The sequence below is a fragment of the Lepidochelys olivacea genome (assembly GCF_965140295.1).
Source record: "Lepidochelys olivacea isolate rLepOli2 genome assembly, chromosome: 4".
Lineage (NCBI taxonomy): Eukaryota > Metazoa > Chordata > Testudines > Cheloniidae > Lepidochelys > Lepidochelys olivacea.
In genome coordinates, this window is record NC_140414.1 from 14,729,940 (window position 1) to 14,750,004 (window position 20,065).

Below are 20,065 nucleotides of genomic sequence, written 5' to 3' on the forward strand. Positions count from 1 at the left end.
GCAGTTAGACACCTGTGTCACCTGATTTGGGCTCACGGGGCTCAGGCTGTGGGGCTGTAAAATTGCAGCATAGATATTCAGGCTTGGGCTGGAGCCAGAGCTCTGGGACCCCGCAAGAGGGGAGGGTCCCAGAGGCCAGGCTCCATCCTGAGCCCAACTGTCTGTCGCAGTTTTACAGCCTCACAGATCTGGGGCTTTGATGGTGACTTTGCACTGCTCCAGTCCTTTTACCCAGCGCAATGGGGCCAGAGCAGTGGTGAGGATCTCACCTTTGTTTGCAAATGAATGAGTTATTTTTACTCCAAAGAATATGCATGGAAAGCAAAACTATAACAAATAGTAGTGCAAATATACATCCTCAGCCGTTAGCACCCTTGCAGCCATTTTGAAAAGCTGTGGAATTATTTCAACATTCACCCAGAGGGAAGAGAGCCACCTGCTGAATTCCCACAACCACTTTCTGCAAGATTTTTATTTTATTTTCCCTTGGACAGTTCCCATCAATGTATTGACCTAACCCAGCCCGGCTTAATTGGTGAGATCTGACAAGGTCAGAATAAAAAGCCGGGCAGAAAATAATGACACAAACTTTCACTGAAACTTTTGTTCTGAGTTTAGAATGTCTGGATAACTTTGTATTTTATTTTTCTCTCTCTCTCTGATTCTTGGTTTTAGCCAGGATCTGAGTCACAGAACTGCTCCTCCTCTTTATCCAAACAGAACTTCCAAACTTTTTAGAGTGACTCATTATTAATTGCACACCTGGAATAGAAGTTATACTCAGACCTATATATCTTGGTTAATTAAAAGGAACATCTGCTTAACATACAGCATGGGATAAATGAGAGTTCCTTTGAATACAATACTGATCTTTTTTTAAACACAACCAGGAATGAAATAGTAGAATATATATTGACCTAAACTCCTACATGCTGATTGGATAACCTTCAAAGAGCAGATTTCTTGACACAGTCCATATCCCCTTGGGACAACTTAAGACTTAAATATTGCAAGTTCAGATAGAGGCAGGCTGGATCAAAAGATCAGAGTAGGGCCCTCTATGTTCTGAATTCAAGTACAAATTCTAAATGGTAACAGATGACTCCACAGTGCATGTACACTACAAAGCTAGTTCATGCAAGTCTCCTTCAGTCTGTTAATTAAGCTGAGGCTTTTGAATGCAAAACAGCCTACTATAGTCTTATCTTCCCATGTATATAACCAGAATAATTTTAACTATCTAGACAAGATGAGTGAGGAAATTTCTTTTACTGGACCAACTTCTGCTCGTGAAGGAGACAAGCTTTTGACCTACACAGAGCTCTTCTTCGGGTCTAGATATCTTGTATCTGTCTATCTATAGGTTTGTGCAGATTAGAGAGAAGGATGGATAATGCATGGTGGTGTCCTATAGTGGATTAAATGTCTAATAGGCATGATATCAAAATAATTTCTTTGCTTATGAGTGGTAGAGCCATGAATGAGGATGTCATGTCTCAAGGTCTCCAACTCATGCCAAAAAGCCCTTCATATTACACTATTCAATATTTTGTTTATCCATTATATGCTACAGAAAAACTATTTTATGGTATGTAACAGAGTATAAAATATTTTTATTTGGAAACTGGTTTTATCCCACCGCACCTGGAACACAAATGCTGTAGTTACCATGTGTCCGGATTTTCAAAACTACGTGCCTAAAGTTAATCACCTAGGGCCCGATTTTTAAGAAAGCTCAGCTTGAGAGCTCCCATTTAGGCATGTAAGAAAATGGTTGTATTGTCAGAACAGCTTAAAGCCATTTGTTCCTATTGGTCTCAGAAGGTACAGCTGGGTGCGGAGCACTTTTGAAAATATGATCCCAAGATTTTCAAAACACTGAGCATTCAGCAGCTCTCACCAGTGGCGGATTAAGGCAGGCCCCATGACCAGGGGCCCCAGCCAATTTGGGGGCCCCTGCAGGAGTGACGGAACCTGTATAGAAGTGGGAGGACCACCAGTGCTAGAACTCTGGCCGCACCCCCTGCTCCTCCTCTTCCTCCTCTGAGGCCCTGCCCCCTGGCCAGGCCAGGAGCCGGGGCTGGGCTGTGCTAGGGTGACCATATTATTAACCCTCCACCCCCTGTTCAGAGCTGGCCTGAGTCCCTCTCCCTCTCCCCATGCGGAGCTGGCCTGAACCGCTCTTCTACCACACACAGGGCTGGCCTGAGACCCGCTGCTGACCCCTCCCGCTCCCCTCCCACCCCCCGCCCCCCGAGACCCTTTTTGCCAAAACTGTGCATTTGTCCCGATTGCTCTTGACAACTGGTGAACAGTTGGCAAGAGAAAGTTGGCCAAACACCCTGTTTTGCCAAAAAAGTCAGAACGTATGGGACAGGGCTTAAAAAGGGGACTGTCCCAACCAAAACGGGACGTGTGGGTCACCCTAGGCTGTGGTAAGAGGCGCCCAGGGAGCCCAGGCCGCTGTAGGGAACCCCTCCACCTGCTCTGGATGGGGGGCCTGGATACCCAAGAGAGGCCCTGGTCCCATGTCCCTGCCCCCTGGAGCGCATTGCCCAGGGCAGGTGGAAGGTCCAGGGCTCCTCACAGTGGCCTGGGCTCCCTGGGGCAACTCTTTCCACAGCCCGGCTCCAACTTCTCAGTGAATCAATGGGTGCTCATCACCTGTGAAAATCAGGTTAATTACTTTTGTGCCTTGGGAGGCTCATTTTAAATGCTCTGATCTGAAAATCTTGTGTATGTACATACTGCGTGCACAACATTTCCTGAAACAGACACAAACTACATTGTTCTTCTACAGGCTGTAGCTTGCTTTTCATCAGGAACCAGCTGAATGGCATTTTATGAGCTTTCTCTGAATAACTGGATAGGCAGCTGCTAAGCAAAGTTGCAGTATGTTGAAAGACAGCAGCATTACACGTAGGAACTGGGGGTTGGAGGAGAGATGGGATAAAGTTCGTAAGGCATCTTCCTGCTTTAAAAACCTAATTCCCAGTTTCAACAGTGACTTGAGGCCCAGATCCATTTAGGTGCCTAACTCCCATTAGGAGCTGATTTTCAAAATTTTACCCATGGTCTTGTTCTGGCTGGCCTGTCCTGAAAAGATGAACAGATGTGAGTAACCCCTACAAAGTCTCTTGGAACACAATACCTCCATTCCCAAGGAATCATAGCAGGGCTTCGTGCACATCAGCACTTTCAAAGCTAATTTTCTCTATATATACTGAAGTAAATGTAGTTGTCTAAAGGGAAATATGAGAAGTTGGAATGCAGAGATCATTTAAACATGGCCTTTGTGGTATTATTCTTAATTATCCCACTGTCTATTAACTATATAATTTCACAGTTCATTCACTTTAAAGGTTGTGGTTAGGAACAGGTCCAGTGGTCCTTGGAAAAGAAAGTATTCATCTTCTAGGGGAAATGAGAATATTGTGGATGTGGTGGAAGTAAAGGGCTACTCTCAGCAAGGATTCATCCTGAAAAGCACAGGCATGTGAGAAGGAACTGCAGCCCTTTAAACACTTCCGTCAGCAATGATGCTCTTCAGCATTTAAAGCAGAGCTATCTGTAGGTGCCACTGAGTTTTCTGAGAGGCTTGTCTGAGGTGTCCATGTTCATAGATGTTTGTAAAAGTTTGTTCTTTTTAGGGATTGTGCGTCTCTTGGCTCCACCAGAGCTACATATGGAATGTTCTTAGCACCAGAACTGACGGAATGCTGGGTGTTCCACCAACTATTCCCCACTGCTCTCCAAATCTTCTCTTTAGAGGAAGACCTATGGTTAGGCTCCAAAGTCCACAATGAAGCACCCAGATAAGTGGGGTGTGCAGCTGCACTCAGGTGTTCCCGTATTTTAGATCTTGGCCAGTATCTCTATGAGCACGTACCCTGAAAATGAAATCCTCCCGCTATTATTGTTGTGATGGTGTCTAGGAGCCTTAGGTGTGCTAGGTGCTGTGTAAACACAGAACAAAAAGAAGAGGCTCAAAACTCATGTTTTCTGCTCCTGTTTCTTGGAAGCATTTCACTCCCTTGGAATCAGCAGCACCGCACCTGTCACTACTTCAATAAGAATGGTTAAAAGGGGATTTCATTCCAGAAATGTATTTTTTTACATTTCTAACAATGTCCCCATCATATATTTCAAAAGTACAGAAATTAGTTGGCAATATCAATGACATATTAATAGATGCAACCCAGAATTCCACATGTAGGCGTGGATTCATCCCACCATCACCGCTTCAAGCGAAAACCTGAATAAGCAGATGGGCTTTACTCTGTGAAGGTCAGCTGTTGTGCTCTGTTTTTGGACAAAGGGGGAAAATGAACTGCAGAACCAAGGGACCTGCAGCTTCCAGGGACTGAAAGCAAGACAACATCATCTCATTTCAACTGCCTTGACTAGAGCTGGTGAAGTGATATTTGCAAATAGTTTATTTGGCTTCTTTTCCCCACCAATTGTTGGTCTGGTCTATGTGGTGTAGTGATGCGCACTACAGAGGTGTGAATTCTAATGTGTATCAGTGTGGTGCATACTAACCGGCCTGTGTGGACCCTGCCAGTGTGCATTAAGAGTTCCCCATGTACATTAACATAATTCAGGACCACATTAACGTGCACTAAGGAATCCACGCCAGCAGAATCTACACAGGTCAGGTAGTGTGCAACATATTTGTGCACATTAGAATTCACACAAACACACACCCTGTAGGGAGCACTGCCCATGGATAACCCCATCGAACTGAGCAGGGCTGGATAGCAGAGAGTTGCTGAGCAAGCCCTTGCCTCAGGAAGAAAATGAGCAGTCGGGTCATTTGTTGCTGGTCATTTAACAAGATGGAGTGGGCTGTGAGGAGAGCTTCTCAGGCACTGCTGTTTCTTTAAGGGATAAGTAGGGTTCAAATGGAAGGGGGGAGTTTGTAGGCTAACGGAGAGAAGTAGAAGTGGTGATTGCAGATGAAGAAGAACCTTGCCAAAGGGAGGAAGGAGAATTAATGGAGAATTGGTTGGATGAGGACAGACTTGATTGGGGACAGAATCTATAATAGCTTTGATTAAAGAAAACAGAACTACAACTGCAGAGACAGATTTCCACACAGCTCAAGTTCTAGCATTGTCCTTGTTTACCAGGGATGGCATTCTGCTTGGGACTCTACACAACATATGGGGTCATCTAGTGCCTGAACAATTTATTGCAAGTAAACATACAATTACAGGCAGAACTAATTTGTGGCCAAAACTGATTTATTGGGGGAGTAAAGATGTGCCAATGAGAATTAAACAAACATGACCAGGAATGAGTCTCTTGGGGCATGTGGTATTGTAGGTATTTGGTCTTCAGATGAGACAAGGTCTGTGAAATCTTTCAAACCCTGTTCTTCAGGAATAGAATAGCTATGAACAGGGCAGGTAAAGGATAAATCCATTCAGAGGGTTTAACATAACAATGTCACATGATTATGCAAACAGGGATTCATGGATTTTCACTCTTTGTTATGGTAATTTTCTAGGTCTGCTCAGGTGACATTTGATAGGCACGTCTCCATTTGAATGGGAAGGAGTAATGTTATTTTTTGAAACATTCTGTCCCCTTCAATATTGAACAGGGTATCTGTTTTGCTGACCATTGTGCAGGGAATGAAATAGTTGGCATACAGAGTCTCAGTCCAAATTTAAGCACCTAAATAAGTAGCCAAATTTTCAAGAGTGTTAAACACCGAGTAGGTTTCAGAGTAACAGCAGTGTTAGTCTGTATTCGCAAAAAGAAAAGGAGTACTTGTGGCACCTTAGAGACTAACCAATTTATTTGAGCATAAGCGATGCATCCGATGAAGTGAGCTGTAGCTCACAAAAGCTTATGCTCAAATAAATTGGTTAGTCTCTAAGGTGCCACAAGTACTCCTGTTCTTTTTGCAAACACCGAGTAGGACACAAAGGCCATGATTTTCAAAAGTGGGCTCCTGAATAAGTGGCCTGATTTTCAAAAGTGCTGAACACCCAGCAGCTCCCTCTGACTTATTTAGGAGTTTGTTTGAGGCCAAATTTTCAAACAAGCTCAGCAATAGCTACTGGGTGCAAAGCACTTATGAAATGTGGCTGATTCATTTTGGTGCCTAAATGGGAGCTCATTGGAAAATCCAGCCCTTGAAGATCAAAGAGCAGGCAGTGTTTCAGTGGCATTGTCAGTGAAGCATGCATGAAATTGAAATGGGAGCACCTTACAAAGAGAAAAATAAACTACTAGTTAAAGCTGTAAATTGACAAGTTGCATTATTCTGCTCCGGACCAATCACTGTTATCACAGAATCGTCCTACTTTTTCTAAGGGATGTTGCCATAGTGATACTATAGAAGCTGCGAAACTGCCCTGACTATTTATCATGGAGATTGAAATATATTATGAAATGGTCTTTAATATACTATAAATTATATATACTGCAATACCATATTCTATTATAAAATAGGCTTTAAATAACACATAGTGGGACACAAGTAGCTGCTCCAGAGTTCAGGTGGACGATCACGTCCCATTATAAGCCTGATTTCCAACCTTCCTAACGACCCCAGGAAGAAATCAATCACCCTGAGATTTCAACTGCCACATTTGATTATAGGGTAGGAATTTTCTGGGAAGGTGGCGGTGGGGGACAGAGGCAGGGTTTTTGAATTGAGGGTGTTTGGAAACGTTACCCATCATTAGTTTTTTAAAATGTATTGATAACTTTTCTTTTGGTTTACCTCACCAAAGAGGCCTGACCAGTGAACCCCAAATGTCTTTGCTGAGAAGCAGCTCCTGGGGCAAGATCCACACAGGGCGTTTAGGCTCAACATTGCAACACCTATCTTTAGGCACCCTGCTGCCTAGTAGAATCCACCGCCCCAAGGGAAGGGCCAGCCTCCCTATACAATGCATGAGGAGAGCTAAAGCCAGCACACTGAGAAGGGAGCCACCTAAGCTAACCAGAAGGAAATGCAGAGAAGAGGGGTGGGGCTAAGGCCTCAAAGGGAGGTGCCTGCAGCTGCCTGGGATTCACAGCCCTGAGCCGTCTCCTGGAGCTAGGAACTTAAGCCAGGTCTGCCCTTTCTCACAAAAAGCTGAGGAAGAGGAGGTGGAAGTCCCCACTTTGCCTGAGTAGGGACTAAGGCTCCTACTTGCTCCGTGAGTGCACCAACCACTGGGCTAGGGCTCCCTCAGGGTTGTTGCCTTCTGCATCAGATCAAACACACACTCTCCTGGTGAAGCTGCCTCCTTTGTATAAAATACTCAACCAGCCATTGGAACCAGGGCTTGAACCTGGCTGCATGGCCATCCCAGCCACATGTCCTCACCACTGGGCTAGAGAGTTATTCACATTGTCTCACTCTGGCCCAATTAATTTTTATTTAAACAAAATAGAACAGCATCAACAGGAGAGCCTCCCAGCCCAGGATGCCCCACAGCCACTGGTTAGGGCACTCAAGGAGTATTGGGCAGACCTGGGTTCCATCCCCACACTGTCTGAGTCACAGCAGAGCTGAAGCTGGGTCTTCCCCATCCTTGGTGAGTGCTCTAACTAGCAGGTAGGAGGGGGCACCACTGCCTCTGGTTTGGGTGGAGCTCAATCAAGTAGATGTGCCCTAAGGTGGCTTCTGAGCATGCCTACCAGATTGAGCCCGGCAGGTAAGATAGGTGGGGGAACACTCAGGCAAGTGCCAGGTGTCAGGGCTTAGGTGGCTATGCACATGTCCAGAAGCAGACATTTAGGTGATATGTGGACTTTATTGCTGGAAACCAAGGGAAATGTAGGCCCTTATAAGGTGAGGCAGCAGCTGAAATGGGGATTTAGAGGATCTAAATGTTGGACTTAGGCATCTAAAGCTGCAGTTAGGCACCTAAATCCTTTTGTGGATCTAGTCCACAGTTTATTCCAGAAGAGGTGGGGTTAGTAGGAGCATTACAAAGCTGTTTATCATAAAGGGCATGTGATAAATTATACTCCTCCTGTGCAGGAGGAGTCAGGGTGCAGACTGGAAAAGAGGTGAGGAATTGGATCAGTTTATCCTTCCAGTTCCCACAGGGGACAGATTAGAGAACACAAAGCCTATGTTAGCCATGGAGCATCTCTGCAGCCACCCCACAGTCTGGGAAGGAAGATCTTCTCAACCCCCTTTCCCAACCATGAATCATCCCAGGACCTGGCTTGGCTCATAAGACCGACTACTGAGTAGTGTATTTTAACCTAGGTGCTTATAATAGTCTCTCTTCTATTCACTTCCTGCTGCTCTTTGTTAGGAAGGAAGGAAGGAAGGAAAACATAGCCAAAGCAACACAGGGTTACAGTAAATGATATTGAATGTTGTCATCTCTTGCACTCAATCTATCATTTCACTGATTCCCACTTGCTTTTGCATTCCCTTGTCCATTTCTGGATGAGGGAAGTAAAGCATTAAAATAAAAGCCAGAGAGAGAGAGATTTCACAGACTATCTATACTATTACATCATTACTTGAAACCAGAAGGCCCCAAAATGTGCTATCTGTGAACAAGTAGATCAAAACATAGTAAAAAGGCCAACACACAAAGCCGCCACAGGGAAGAAAGGTATTTTTTTCAGCAGAATCAAATTAGTAGTAGCAGAATACGTAAAGCCAGCTGCTTCTCAACTTTTTCAGCACCTGCCCTACTAGCCTGTTTAAAGTGCTCTGAGCAAATCATTTGCATTGGAAACCCCCCACCCCATATTCTATCAATTTCAATGCGGCCATCTTGTCTGCTTACAAAGATCCTCAAATGCATTTGTTATTTGAAACAATTCCCTACTTTTGTTTCAACAAAAAAATGTCGTAACCTGCAAATTGTTCCTGAACAGCTCACTGGGAGTCATTGTGTACAGTTTGCACTGGGCTGGTTAGGTCATGGGTTGTCCACCTCAACTGGATGGCTTATGTAACAAGATTGTAAATTCTTTGGGGAAGGGATGGTCTTTCTGTTCAGTGTTTTTACAGCACCTAGCACCATGGGGGTTCTCGTCTGTGACAGGGGCTTCTAGGTGTTACCACCATACAAATAATGCTAGATATTAATAATAATTCATATAATGGATAAATAATATCCATAATAAACACAGTGTGTATTGTGAACAGCTAACTTTACAACTACATAACCAATTGAGAATCCACTGTCAAACTTAACATTCCCTTTTTGCAGCTATTTGTGCTACTGAAGTTCAAGCAGTCCCATGATCCTGGGAAGTGAACATTCAATTCCAAAGGTGCAGCTCCACCTTCGAGACACTTTACATTCACAATGAACTTTCCCCCTGGCACTACCCAATAGTGGAGAGACCAGTTTATGGCCTGATATCATGTACAGCTTGCCTTGTACTTTAGGGTTTGCTCTGTCCCCTGATGTGTTGCGTCGGATGAAACCTCTAGGATTGTATTTAAAGACTGCAGGTTTTGAGGATTATACCTGCTAAGGCAGTGGTTCCCAAACTTTAACAGCCCGTGAACCCCTTTCACTAAATTGCGAAATCTCGTGAACCCCCTCCTAAAAATGAATATTTCCAAAGATTTAAGTTTAAATTTCCTCCGCACTCCATGGGTCTCCTGCTGCTGGACCCCATTGACCGCCCCGGTCAACTGACCTCCACTGGTGTTCGGGCGGCCGGCTCCCCTGCTGACAGGGGCAGGGCTCGGGCTGCCAGCCCCAACTGCCCGGCCCCGCTCTCCCTGGGGCTCGGGCTGTCTGCCCTGCAACTGGGTCCCACCTGCTGCCGCCAACGCCCGGGGTCCTCTGGCCGCCATGAGCAAAATTTTTCTGGCAACCCCCTGTAACGTTCTGCAAACCCCAGTTTGGGAACCATGTTTGTCTTTCTTCCACAGGACAGAAGCGACTTTGTCTGTACAAAGTGCAAGCTGGTCTCCATATTGGAAGAGAAGATTGAAGGTCTGGAGCAACAGATAACGACCCTGCGTTGCATACGAGAAACAGAGGATTTTCTGGACAAAAGTCAGGATAGGCTTCTACGGGCACAAAGCTCTAAAGATTTAGAGCAGGTTGCACAGAGGAGCCAAGAGGCCAGTGAAGAAGCTTGGCAACATGTGACCTCCAGAAGAAGAAGCGGAATGTCTGGGTTCCAGCAACGCGGACAAAGGTAACTAACCACTTTCATGTTCTCTCCACAGGTACCATTGCGGAGAGTGGACCAGATGATATGTCTGGGGCGAGAAAGCAGAAGGAGACTCCGCTGGTTGGAAGGCATGAGATGCACTGTCCTGAGATGGGGGGTTCCACGACCACCACTCCCAAGAGGAGGAGGCGGGTGGTGGTGGTCGGGGACTCTCTCCTCCGAGGGACTGAGTCATCTATCTGCCACCCTGACCGGGAAAATCGAGAAGTCTGCTGCTTACCGGGGGCTAAGATTCGCGATGTAACGGAGAGACTGCCGAGACTCATCAAGCCCTCGGATCGCTACCCCTTCCTGCTTCTCCACGTGGGCACCAATGATACTGCCAAGAATGACCTTGAGTGGATCACTGCGGACTACGTGGCTCTGGGAAGAAGGATAAAGGAGTTTGAGGCGCAAGTGGTGTTCTCGTCCATCCTCCCCATGGAAGGAAAAGGCCTGGGTAGGGACCGTCGAATCGTGGAAGTCAATGAATGGCTACGCAGGTGGTGTCGGAGAGAAGGCTTTGGATTCTTTGACCATGGGATGGTGTTCCATGAAGGAGGAGTGTTGGGCAGAGACGGGCTCCACCTTACAAAGAGAGGGAAGAGCATCTTTGCAAGCAGGCTGGCTAACCTAGTGAGGAGGGCTTTAAACTAGGTTCACCAGGGGAAGGAGACCAAAGCCCTGAGGTAAGTGGGAAAGCGGGATACCGGGAGGAAGCACAGGTAGGAATGTCTGTGAGGGGAGGGCTCCTGCCTCATACTGAGAATGAGGGGCAATCAACAGGTTATCTCAAGTGCTTATATACGAATGCACAAAGCCTTGGAAACAAGCAGGGAGAACTGGAGGTCCTGGTGATGTCAATGAATTATGACGTGATTGGAATAACAGAGACTTGGTGGGATAACTCACATGACTGGAGTACTGTCATGGATGGTTATAAACTGTTCAGGAAGGACAGGCAGGGCAGAAAAGGTGGGGGAGTAGCACTGTATGTAAGGGAGCAGTATAACTGCTCAGAGCTCCGGTACGAAACTGCAGAAAAACCTGAGTGTCTCTGGATTAAGTTTAGAAGTGTGAGCAACAAGAGTGATGTAGTGGTGGGAGTCTGCTATAGACCACCGGACCAGGGGGATGAGGTGGATGAGGCTTTCTTCCGGCAGCTCGCAGAAGCTACTAGATCGCACGCCCTGGTTCTCATGGGTGACTTTAATTTTCCTGATATCTGCTGGGAGAGCACTACAGCGGTGCATAGACAATCCAGGAAGTTTTTGGAAAGCGTAGGGGACAATTTCCTGGTGCAAGTGCTAGAGGAGCCAACTGGGGGGGAGCTTTTCTTGACCTGCTGCTCACAAACCGGGTAGAATTAGTGGGGGAAGCAAAAGTGGATGGGAATCTGGGAGGCAGTGACCATGAGTTGGTTGAGTTCAGGATCCTGACACAGGGAAGAAAGGTAAGCAGCAGGATACAGACCCTGGACTTCAGGAAAGCAGACTTTGACTCCCTCAGGGAACGGATGGGTAGGATCCCCTGGGGGACTAACATGAAGGGGAAAGGAGTCCAGGAGAGCTGGCTGTATTTCAAGGAATCCCTGTTGAAGTTACAGGGACAACCATCCCGATGTGTCGAAAGAATAGTAAATATGGCAGGCGACCAGCTTGGCTTAACTGTGAAATCCTAGCGGATCTTAAACATAAAAAAGAAGCTTACAAGAAGTGGAAAGTTGGACATATGACCAGGGAAGAGTATAAAAATGTTGCTTGGGCTTGTAGGAATGAAATCAGGAGGACCAAATCACACCTGGAGCTGCAGCTAGCGAGAGATGTCAAGAGTAACAAGAAGGGTTTCTTCAGGTATGTTGGCAACAAGAAGAAAGCCAAGGAAAGTGTGGGCCCCTTAATGAATGAGGGAGGCAACCTAGTGACAGAGGATGTGGAAAAAGCTAATGTACTCAATGCTTTTTTTGCCTCTGTCTTCACGAACAAGGTCAGCTCCCAGACTGCTGCGCTGGGCATCACAACATGGGGAATAGATGGCCAGCCCTCTGTGGAGAAAGAGGTGGTTAGGCACTATTTAGAAAAGCTGGACATGCACAAGTCCATGGGGCCGGACAAGTTGCATACGAGAGTGCTAAAGGAATTGGCGGCTGTGATTGCAGAGCCATTGGCTATTATCTTTGAAAACTTGTGGCGAACGGGGGAAGTCCCGGATGACTGGAAAAAGGCTAATGTAGTGCCAATCTTTAAAAAAGGGAAGAAGGAGGATCCTGGGAAATACAGGCCAGTCAGCTTCACCTCAGTCCCCGGAAAAATCATGGAGCAGGTCCTCAAAGAATCAATCCTGAAGCACTTACAGGAGAGGGAAGTGATCAGGAACAGTCAGCATGGATTCACCAAGGGAAGGTCATGCCTGACTACTCTAATCGCCTTCTATGATGAGATTACTGGTTCTGTGGATGAAGGGAAAGCAGTGGATGTATTGTTTCTTGACTTTAGCAAAGCTTTTGACACGGTCTCCCACAGTATTCTTGTCAGCAAGTTAAAGAAGTATGGGCTGGATGAATGCACTATAAGGTGGGTAGAAAGTTGGCTAGATTGTCAGGCTCAACGGGTAGTGATCAATGGCTCCATGTCTAGCTGGCAGCCGGTGTCAAGTGGAGTGCCCCAGGGGTCGGTCCTGGGGCCGGTTTTGTTCAATATCTTCATAAATGATCTGGAGGATGGTGTGGTTTCCACTCTCAGCAAATTTGCGGATGATACTAAACTGGGAGTTGTGGTAGATACGCTGGAGGGTAGGGATAGGATACAGAGGGACCTAGACAAATTGGAGGATTGGGCCAAAAGAAATCTGATGAGGTTCAATAAGGATAAGTGTAGAGTCCTGCACTTAGGACGGAAGAACCCAATGCACAGCTACAGACTAGGGACTGAATGGCTAGGCAGCAGTTCTGCGGAAAAGGACCTAGGGGTGACAGTGAACGAGAAGCTGGATATGAGTCAGCAGTGTGCCCTTGTTGCCAAGAAGGCCAATGGCATTTTGGGATGTATAAGTAGGGGCATAGCCAGCAGATCGAGGGACGTGATCGTCCCCGTCTATTCGACATTGGTGAGGCCTCATCTGGAGTACTGTGTCCAGTTTTGGGCCCCACACTACAAGAAGAATATGGATAAATTGGAGAGAGTCCAGCGAAGGGCAACAAAAATGATTAGGCATCTGGAACACATGACTTATGAGGAGAGGCTGAGGGAACTGGGATTGTTTAGTCTGCAGAAGAGAAGAATGAGGGGGGATTTGATAGCTGCTTTCAACTACCTGAGAGGTGGTTCCAGAGAGGATGGTTCTAGACTATTCTCAGTGGTAGAAGAGGACAGGACAAGGAGTAATGGTCTCAAGTTGCAGTGGGGGAGGTTTAGGTTGGATATTAGGAAAAACTTTTTCACTAGGAGGGTGGTGAAACACTGGAATGCGTTACCTAGGGAGGTGGTAGAATCTCCTTCCTTAGAAGTTTTTAAGGTCAGGCTTGACAAAGCCCTGGCTGGGATGATTTAATTGGGGATTGGTCCTGCTTTGAGCAGGGGGTTGGACTAGATGACCTCCTGAGGTCCCTTCCAACCCTGATATTCTATGATTCTTTGATTCTATGAACCACTGTCCTAAGGGAAGAACCGAGTGTGTATCTTCACCAAAGATACACAAAGGATCTGAGGGAGAGCAAGTCCTGTGCATCGAAAGCAGAACTGCATGAATCCCTTTGGTTTCAGTTTATGTAAATTCACTTGTACCTAAGCTGTAGGGTTTTTCCCACAGCAGTTCAATTCCTTCAAGTAACCTAGGGCTATCAGGTTCACATGCTCCTAAAGCTAGAGCAGGAATCCATGTGAATCTCCGGATAAGTCAACACTAGAAACGCTACTGCAGCTGAGCTGCTGTAGCACTGTAGTGTAGACATTTGCTACAGCGACATAAGAGGCGGTAGCTAGGATGATGGAAGAAGTCTTCTGTTGACTAGTGGTGTCTACACCGGGATTTAAATTGGATTAACTATGTTGCTCAGGCGAGTGAATTTTTCACACCCCTGAGCAACGTAGCTAGGTTGAGCTAACTTTGTAGTGTAGACCAGCCTTCAGTTGCACTCACTGTTTTCCCATGAAGCAGACAAGTTGCTCTGCAAGTTGCTAATCGAGCAAAGACCCTTATTAAATTGGCTATTTTATGTGTGTGTGGCCAACTCAAAAGTCACCCCTGATAGCCTGGAAGTGGTTCCCTCATGTCAGCAATGCATTAATCCCACCGATGAGCATAAGGAACTGCAGAGATCTGAGATGTAGCCATAAAACTCAGAGAAGAACCCTTTAGCATGATAAATGCTGCATGTATCTTATGGATGTAAAACATTAGAATTAAGCATGGCACTCTATACTCACTGCTGGAGATGCTTAGCTTCTGGTTAAACAGCATGTCTCATTTGAGTATTATAATCTTTGAGTCTTTACTTTTTGTCACGTACCTATTGCCCATATCATGCGATGGACCTTATGTTACGACAGGTCTTCTTGGTCTCTCTTCTCAGCGGTGAAGTGGAATACTTTCCTTTTAGTTTTAACCCATTTGATTCACCTGTAACATTGGGTACAGCTTGCTTACAGCCGTGTAGGTTGCTTACCCTCAGTAGGTGCCAACCCTGAAGACTTTATGATCACACTACTTCTGCTGAAGATATGAGGAGTTTTGGGTGTGCCAAAAACGTGCTAAGAAACCAGATGTGCACTTCTACTGCTGCTGATACTGTGAATTGTTCTGCTACTTTGTCCTGCCACCTGCTAAACATTTCTTTATAACCCTTTACTGGGTATAAGCAGATACTGCTCTGTTGTGTAGACTAAAAGCCACCAAATATTGTGGAACTTGGCCAATTAATGACCAAGACTGAGAATGTTTAATAGGAGATAATGTTTGCACTACATCTCATGCAGATGTGCATTCGCCAGCAGGCCATCACATGTCCTGATCCCTTACAGAGCACTGGCTTTGTCTCCTGATGAACTGTTTTAGCAATCATGGATCTTTGCCGCCAATTCAGCAATGTGCTTAAACATATGAGTAATTCCCTTTAAGTCAACAGGGTTGCCTACGTACAATTGAACACTCAGGCCCTGTGCATAGCAGTCATTTCCTCCTCCCCCAAATATTGCGTAGCCTTATTAAATAAACAGCCCAGGATTCCACTCACCTGCCTCAAACAGAAATGATCATTGCATGTCCAGCAGTCCTCCACATATGTCTTTTTCTCAAGCAGTTCTAATTTCACTCAGAACAAAGATACTGAGTGCCCCAAATCCTGGTAGAGTTAAAGGTCTAAAACACCCGAACAAGCAAAAACTTAAAACAAGTCTCTTCCCTAGTTAACTTCACGCACTGAAAGGAAAGTTCTCACACTTTGAACCTGCACCGTTCCTTCCTCTGCTCTCCAAAGTGAAAAGGGGGATATGTGCACAGAAGCGGAGTGACAGCAAGGATTGGTGAACATTGAGGAGGTGTGCATGAGAGGGTAAGAATATCAAGGTCATCTACATCTGCCAGTTCCCTCCCTCTCTGCTACTCTGTGCACCTGACTGTAGAGAGTTAAACTTAGGTGATTTGGGTTAGCCTTGCATGAGTGAGAGCAGCCACACTGAGAAATAACACTCATGGTGCTGTAACACCCTGTGTTGGGACACTGGCACTGTACTCACCGGGGTGTGGGGCTAAGACTTCTGGAGGTACATCCCATGGTTCTTAGTGCTGCAGGAAACTGAATTCCTTCACAGTGCAAATTCTGGAGACCATCTGTCCTTTCCACGCACATCGGCAGAGTTGGTATTAGCCTGGCAACTCGTTATTGTAAACTTCTTCCAGCTTGGCACACTCCAGCTTTCTGTCCCCTGCCTTTGTTCCAACAAGTGGCAAGACATGGACACAACTCACAGTGATGACCTGTGCCAAACGTTCGCACTAATGCAGCTCTAATTTTGGCAAGCACAATCGGAGGGCTGGTTCAAAGGTTTGTGAGGAGGCCCATTGAGCTGGTAGGCCATGTATCAACATGCAGTAGGCCTGGTGGGGAAAGGTCCTTGAGATGCACGTGTTCAGGCAACCAGTCATTGATTTCACTGGCTAACAGCTACTTCTGGTCACCAGTCAGCTGGAGTTTTCAAAAACTGGGGTTCCCACAGAATCCCAGTGCTGCCAACTCTCATGATTTTATCATGAGTCTCTTCATATTTGGTGCTTTTTTTGAAGCCCCAGCTCGTGGAGTCATGTGATTATGTGAGACTCTCAGCTTTCATTTAAAAAAAAAAGAAGTAAGTTTCTAAGCTTCATGGATGTGGAAAAAAAGCTTGAAAATGGGACCACTAAAGGATATCACACTAGAAGACAAAGGAAAAGACTGCTAAATTATTATTTTTTAAAATTTCATTATTTTGGCAGGCCTAGATCTTGATTTTTGAATGACTGGGGTTGCCTACACTGGAATCAAGCCTTTGACATTTAATAATTCATATGTCTTCTTCACATCCTTTTCTCCTATTGGTATAATCTTTATATTTAGCCATGTTCCACAGTGCAAATTCCTGGGCAAAACTAACTCCACAGAAATCAGGAAATATCTCAACTGACTGAAATCAGAACTTCACCTAAATTAACTATGGCAGCAAAGACAGATAAACAATTCACAGGGGGAACACAACAATTGCCCAGACTAGATCAGACCAGTGGTCCACCTAGTTACTCTCTTCTAGCAGTGGCTAGTACCAGCTGATTTGGAGGAAGATGCTAGGAATCCTGTAGTAACAGTTATGATATAGTCTGCCCAGGGAAAGTTTCTTCCTGTAGTCACCAGACATTGGCTTATGCCCTGAAGCATGAAGAGAGATTATAACAAACTCCCTTTTTCAAATGTTACCTGGTTCCTGACCGCTACACATCAAAAATCCAATGAATTGAGAGTGTGTCTACACAGGGACACTCGGGGTTTGTCAACATTGCAATGGAAGCCCAGGGTCAGTGGGACTCAAGCCTTCTGGCTCGGTGTTTGTAAGCCCAGGCTTGAGCGTCTACACGGAATATTTACCTTAGGTTTGTAATTTCTGAACCCGGGTCTCACACCCGCACTCAAGTATCTACATGGCATTATGCAGCCTTGAGTCAAACTAACCTATCCCAGGCTTCCTAGCTCTCTTCCCAGCTGTCCTCACCCTAGTCCTTTATACATGAGGCACTGTGGAAAAACTTGACTGTCCATCCCGCAGTAAGTTGTCGCAGCCTCCCAATGCATCCAGCCAAGCCATCTTTCAGGCCTGCAGGCTCTTGTCAACTGGAGCAAGCAACATGGCAGAGTCACTATTTGAAGAACTTGTCGTGCTTGGGCTTTCACTCCTTGTGTCAGTAAACAGGCAGAGCATCCATGAGATACCGGTGGACATTTCGGCAGCAACTTCTGACCTACCGTAGGCACCTATTGAAAGAAGAGGAAGATAGTGATTCAGACAGGGCAGACAAACTGTGTTGGATACAACTTCCCAGTTGTGCTGTACCTGGACTATCTTTATTCTTAGAAATACACATTATGTGAGCTGATGCAGTGATAGTCATAAATGTTCTTAAAAGTTAGCTCAGTGCTCAGGACAGACCCAGGATCCGGTCAAACTCCTCGTAAGACAGAGAATGATAGAGACCTCCCAGAGGTGTGGTTCTCATCCCTGTCTTTACAACAGTTGCTCTTGAGCCATTTAATCTGCTCCCTGGACCCAACACCCATCCAGCAAATCCCCAAAGCTGCCAGCTAGCTTCGCTATTTCCTGGTCTGTATAGTCATCACTGGAACTCTTACTGAAGTTGAATGTCTTGCTTGCCTCACACCAGAGATTGACCAAATCTGGCTGCAATCCTGTGACCAGGCAGTAGCGTGCTTGCCAAAGGACTTCTTGTTAGTGGCCATTGCAAATGCACAAGACGGTTCACTCTGTTTGCAGCTGAGCAGTCGTAATAAAATGGAAAGATTAAATGCCAAGCACCTGTACTTGAACCAGGGCATTGCTTCTATTTCCTGGGACTCAGTTGGCTAGTTTGGGGATAGAAATGTCTGAACACTGGTGCATGGGACTGTGGAATAGTATTGGCAGATTCTCAGGACACAAGTCTGGGGGATCTGAGACCACGCTGCAAAATGATGGAGTTTGGACCAGAGTCTCAATGGGACTTAGGCTCAAAGCCACCCCCCTTGCCAAGTCTAGAGCCTGGAGGGCTTAGTGGCCCAAGTTGGACAGATTTGTTTCTACACTGAAGGGGATCTGGGCTCAAGCCTGAGTCTGAGCCCTGGCTTACATTGCATATAGACATAACTTTCCTGAGGGTAAGACCAATCAGCTAAAGATGTGGGCAGAAATTAAAGCAGCCTTAAATTCACTGAATCCTCATTTAATGCTCAATATAAAGCATCCACACTGGGGTATAAGGTGCATTAACCTGTATGCCCTGACTTCACACCTTTAGTTGTTTCGCCTTAAATTTCCTGAGTGCCCCATGTAGACATGGCTTTAGTTGGCCCAGATCTTCTATCCATGACAGAGATAAATAAAATATATGCTCTCCATCCAGCCTAAGGAATGATATCCTTCTGCATTCATTCACCTAGTAGCTTTAAAGAAAAGCATATTCAGCATTAGAAACGCAATCTCATCTCAGAAGGAATAACTAATCCTTCCCATATCAGATTACAATTCAGGCTAAAATATGATGTCTCATATACTCAGCCCCTCTTCGTGCACTATCTTTAACAAAATTGTGAGATGATGGTTATGCAAGCTGGTTCTTACTAGAGCAATGCAAGTTGTCACTTCTGGTTGATGCCCAACTTCAAGGTCAACTTCAAGACAAATCCAGGAACGTTGTTCAGGCCAGTTCTCCTTTTTAACTCTTTTTCAGTCATTTTGTATGCAGCAGTCTCGGTTGGCATGCTACATTCGGAAATATTTCTGACAGTCATAGAACAATTAGAATAGACAGCCTGTATCACTGATTACTTTTCCTGTTTTACAAAGCACTTCCCTAAATTGCATATGCAAAAGATGCAACTGCACACATAGAAAAGGTGATTGCACATGCTGTTTGCAATCTCTTCATGTTCTAGGTATGATTTAGTTGGTTGAAATCCAGCTGCATGATTTGCGTGTGCAATTTAGGGGCATCATTTTAAATATTTTGCTCTTTGTCTATTTTTCTTGTCACTGTCATGAACATGTATTTGCTGTCCATTTCACATGGAGGAAAAGTGGATGGGACATTGAGCAAAACCTCATTAGTACTGCAAGTCTCCCACAGCACAGTCAAATTTCAAATCTCTGGACTTTCAAAATTCGGAGTTCATGTACTTGGTCATGTGCTCCACGTCAAGCCAATAGAGCGGACGGATGCATGCACAGAACAACTGACATCTTTCAGGTGGTTCCCAAAGCAAGGAGAAGGAACAGGATCATCCCCACCTGTCCAAGGGAAAAAGAGTACAAAAAGGGGTTATATCAGTTAGACTGAGGGAAACCAACAGATCGATACAGTTAAGCCTCCATATTCAGAAGTGACTAGTGATTTTGGCTGCCTCCATTTGGGGGGTCCAACTTAAGACATCTTAAAGGGACCTGGGTGTCAGAGGATGAGTGCTTAGCACTTTCTGAAAACCAAGTCCCTTTTAAGGTATCTTCAGTTGGACACCCAAAATCACTCATCACTTTGAAAATGTAAGCTTAAAGTGCGCTATCTGCAATATCATTATTGTGCAGATGACCAGACCAAAGAATGTCTCAAGTTCATCCAGTCTAGTTCTAATATTCCCCAAGTACACTGAACCAGAACCTCTTAGCTGAGCACCACAAAACAC

The 20,065-nt window shown here is 45.5% G+C and overlaps 1 long non-coding RNA gene across 1 annotated transcript in view; it reads right to left on the reverse strand.

Moving 5' to 3' along the window:
* The window catches only part of LOC311519745, a 112,635-nt gene extending 96,207 nt beyond the window's left edge, over nt 1-16,428 (reverse strand). Inside the window, exon 1 of the long non-coding RNA XR_014711363.1 lies at nt 15,885-16,428. This is a non-coding gene — a long non-coding RNA (uncharacterized lncRNA). The remainder of the gene's footprint in view (nt 1-15,884) is intronic.
* Between the last annotated feature and the right edge of the window lie 3,637 nt (nt 16,429-20,065).